This window comes from Myotis yumanensis, unplaced genomic scaffold (genome assembly GCF_028538775.1).
Source record: "Myotis yumanensis isolate MYYU_CA2020_CCGP unplaced genomic scaffold, mMyoYum1.0.hap1 SCAF_14, whole genome shotgun sequence".
NCBI classification, from domain to species: Eukaryota; Metazoa; Chordata; class Mammalia; order Chiroptera; family Vespertilionidae; genus Myotis; species Myotis yumanensis.
In genome coordinates, this window is record NW_027223765.1 from 49,180,386 (window position 1) to 49,185,014 (window position 4,629).

The window sequence follows — 4,629 nt, forward strand, 5'->3', positions numbered from 1 at the left end:
GTATTAAATCTAGGTTTGGTATCATGGGCTTTCAACACAAGTGTTGCCATATTGGGCCTATGATTTTGATTTTTTTTCTTTAACAACTGAAACTAAATTTAATTTGAACATGTGAGTGAAAAGGAGGCCCTCTACTAACCCTGGCAAGCTCAGAGCGAGCAGCATGACAGGACTTGCAAACTCAGTGACCGAAAGTCAACACACAGGATGGTCTGAGCACAATTTCTAACTGGGCAGCCCATGGCAGGCCTTTCACTTCCTTGGCAAAGGTCAAACTTGACCTTAAGTCGTGGTTCTTATGCATCTAGGATAACATATCTTTGAAATGCCAGAGTAATTTTCTTTTCCAGACTCCCTCAAAGATAAGTAGCCTGCCGCAGAGCAGGAGACCACAGAACCCCTCATTGTTATCTTGTTTTGCCCACATACCATCTGTATTTACTGTAAATGTTAAATGTTGACCATCCTGGACCCACCAATGTAAAAGAAGTATGTTTTTCCATTTTGCTTTTTGTCTAATCTTAGAGATTTCCCTGCTTTGCTTTCTCCCACCTCCTTAATCTACCACCAATGGATTTCATGGACCTTCCTAATGTTTTCTTCTTTGATTCTAAATGCATTAAAATCAACTGCACTAGCAGAGATGGCAGCAGCCCTGGCTAGTCCTAGGATCAGGGCTAAACTGGGTTGAGGAGAGATACACATTCACTTATGCCAGGCTCGCCTGGCAGCCAGAATGCCAGGGACTTCATGGAGAAGCACCATGTGGAGCTGAAGAGGTGAACCCTGAGCTGCTGTGAGTGCTCCGATGAGCAGCACAAACTCTGGGCCCGTGAAACATTTGGCCAAGAGAAGAATGTCTCTGAACAACTCAGATGCTGATTAGGTAACCAGAGCCCAAGAGAATATGCTAAGTGGCAAAGCCTGGAGTTTCACTGATGAGTAAGAGCAACAGCCTGGGCTCTGCTGGACTGAGTACAATGTGGGAAAATGTGTTCTGTTCTTTATAAAGCTTGTGCTATAACAAACAAACAAACAAAGCTGCCACTCTCCAGGGCTTTTTCCCAATCTATTGAGATTTTGCTTCCAGGCATGTTCTCAAAATTTTAGCTCAAAGAAACCCTTGTAAAACTTTTCTATAGGCTAGATCAAGCATGTCAAACCCAAAGGCTAACCCAGGCCAAATAAACAAGGTTTAAGCTTATTTGGGCCACAAAAAGCTTCAGTTTTCATAGAAATGTAGGTTTATCTCGATAGAGACGTGCTGAATACAAAGGGCTGAAATAAATGAGTAATTGTTGACATAAAATAATAGAACATTTTAATAAAAAAATAATATTTTTTCTTGAACATTAACTTACCAGACACTGAATAACTGCACAAATTAATAAACTCACGCAAATAAACCTATTTTTCTTGTTCCCAAAAGCGAAATATTTCCTGTTGCCCACACCAAACAAGTCAGTTCAAGACTAATGATGTTGCAGTCGGCTGCTAAAATATTCGCTGCTAGTGTTAGTGAAAAAAAATGGTGCGCCTGCGATAAGGCACGTAAGGGAAATGAATGCAACGTGATTATAGTAATCAGTCATTAGCAAACGTTGTAGTTTGTTATTAATAATTATGTATAACAGGATATTGTAAAAATTCAGTTATGAAATTTTTATTAAAAGGTTTCTTTTTTTAAAAAAAATATATTTTATTGATTTTTTACAGAGAGGAAGGGAGAGAGATAGAGAGTTAGAAACATCAATGAGAGAGAAACATCGATCAGCCACCTCCTGCACATCTCCCATTGGGGATGTGCCCGCAGCCCAGGTACATGCCCTTGATCGGAATCGAACCTGGGACCCTTCAGTCCGCAGGCTGACGCTCTATCCACTGAGCCAAACCGGTTTTGGCAAAAGGTTTCTTATATACTGTTATATTGGCTGGGCTGCAAAAATATTCATTGTGGGCTGCATGCAGGCCGCGAGTTTGACATGCTTGGGCTAGATGCTCTTAAGTCGACAAGCAAGAGCAGGGCAATTATTTCAAGGTACATGGATGTCTCACAGAACCCAAGACCACCGGGCACTGGGTGAGACCGGAACCCGGCAGAGATGAGCCCTCAGACTGACATTCTGTTCTCTGCCATTTCTCACCCAGCTTCCATCTACCCATCTCTTCTTTCTGATTTCTAGTTTTCTCTGCTGCCTCCAAGTTCTAAGTTTGTGTATGAGACCACGGGACTCTGTGGGACCAGCACTCTTTCAGCTCCTTGACTAGTCCCTGGCAGACAGACTGCCCTCCTTGGAGTCGGGTGTCTGGCCCAGACCCACTATGGCCAGAAGTGCAGCTGACGCAGCAGAAACATGGAGCGCACTCTGGTGGGCAATTTCTAAGTCGAGGGAAGGTGGCCTGGCCATTTGGCAGGCGGGCTGGCCATTGAAGCCTGAGCTACCTGAGCTGTGAAGCAGAGCGGGGCTCAGGTGCATTCCACACCTCAAGGAGCAAGTGTGGAGGCTGGTGGCCTATCACTCACATTTCAGGCCAGCTGATGCCTGATCAATGGGGACACTCAGGGCGGGGCCAGAGACAGGGATGTCATAGTCAGCAGCTACAGATCAAATACCTGAGGACATACTCCTAGGAGCCTCAGGAGAATAACAAAAAAAATCGTTATTTTTTATTTTCTTCCCTTTTTTCTTTTTTAAATTCTAATCCTCACCCATTGACTTTTTAGAGAGTGAAAGAAAGGAGGGTTGGGGGAGAGAGAGAGAGAGGTGGCCTTCTGCAGGTGCCCTGGCCAGGGCCAGGGATCAAACCTTCAACTGAGATACATGCCCTTGACTGGGAAGTGAACCTGGGACCTTTCAGGCCAAGGGCTGACACTCTAACCACTGAGAAAAACTGGCCAGGGCACAAAACATTTCTTAATCTAAGTCTGGGAAGGTTGCTGAAGCATTACCGGCTACTCAAATGGAGAGGTTTTTTCTGTGGACTTATCATTTTTCCCCCAAATGATAATATTACACTGGAAGATATATCACTTTCTCACAAGTGTACGAAATTGTATACGAGAATCCACCATGGATTGTAAGACAGAACCTGGAGTGCAGGAAATACTACAATCTTTTAATTTTCTAAACAAATTCAGTCATTTGCCAGAGTTAGTACAACATCCTGTCTCAGGCATTTTGATGTCGTGTGTGCGTGTGTGTGCGTGCGTGTGTGTGTGTGTGTGTGTGTGTGTGTGTGTAGGTGTAGGGAGACTTTCCTTTTCTACCTTTAAATCTTGCAGAAATGTTTGGATTTGTTTCATCCAGAAATGTGGGGAGGGGCTCCTGGTCCCCAGTCCACCCCGTGACCTGCCTTGTGTTCTCAGACCAGTCTCACACCTTGTGCCGAGCATGGGGACACGGTTCCAAAACACTCTAAGCTCCTCAGCCCAGGCCCAGCTCCCTGGGGCCTTGGTTTGGGCAGATCTCCCGTTGCAGGGGCCGGTGACCTGTGCGTGGTTTGCAGAGTGGGATGCAAGTCCTTACCCTTCTTAGAACCACTTAATGCTCCAGTTCTTCCAAACTCCAGAGAATTGACTTTCTTCTTCCAACAGAGCCATTCCATGTTGCTTTACAGCCCCACCACCAGCACCACTCTCTTCAGGGACACCTCCGATTTGCCCATGAAACCTTTTAAAGGGCTTTGCTTTTCCATGAATTACAAAGGCAGGTAATTAACCTCTATATTATAGAGGTAATTAACAGTGGTTCTCAACCTTCCTAATGCCGCGACCCTTAATACAATTTCTCATGTTGTGGTGACCCCCAATTTCATTGTTACAAATGGAACATAATTAAAGCATAGTGATGAATCACAAAAACAATATGTAATTATATATGTGTTTTCCGATGGTCTTAGGCGACTCCTGTGAAAGGGTCGTTTGACCCCCAAAGGGGTCGCGACCCACAGGTTGAGAACCGCTGCTCTATAATCTGGCTCTTACTCTACCTTGAACTTATTTCTTTACTAGAGGCCAGGTGCACAGGATTCATGCACTGGTGGGGGGTGTGGCCTGCAGGGATCAGCCGGCTGTGGGAGCACACTGACCACTAGGGGGCAGCTCCTGAGTTGAGTGTCTGCCCCCTGGTGGTCAGTGTGCGTCATAGCAACTGGTTGACTGGTCATTCTGGCCTTTCCACCATTTGGTCAGTAGGCTTTTATTATACAGGATATTACGGTCATTTAATAATTTGACATTTCTTGAATGCCCTGTATAGTATGCAAATAATTACTTAAATCTATAGTTTTGTGTTACATTTTTGAAAGTTCCCCATGATCCAGGCCATTGCTAAATTTTTAATTTTTATTAATTTTGATCCTTACAACAATTTACAATGAGGAAACTGAAATTCAGTCATTTGCCAAGGTTTATGGAACTGTGCTATCAAATAGAACTACAACGCAAGTCACATAGATAATTAAAATTTTTTAGAGCCACATTAAAAAGTATAAAAAAAACCAAGTAAAGTTATTTTTAAGATATATTTAATTTAATTTATTATACCTAAAAGATTACCATTTCAACATGAAAATAATTTCAATATAAAATTAATGAATATTTTATATTTTTGTACTGAGTCTTCAAAA

The 4,629-nt window shown here is 43.2% G+C and overlaps 1 pseudogene; it reads left to right on the plus strand.

The window, feature by feature from the left end:
- Positions 1–643: 643 nt before the first annotated feature.
- On the plus strand, positions 644–946 carry LOC138992664 (NADH dehydrogenase [ubiquinone] 1 alpha subcomplex subunit 2-like; annotated as a pseudogene).
- The last annotated feature ends 3,683 nt before the right edge of the window (positions 947–4,629 follow it).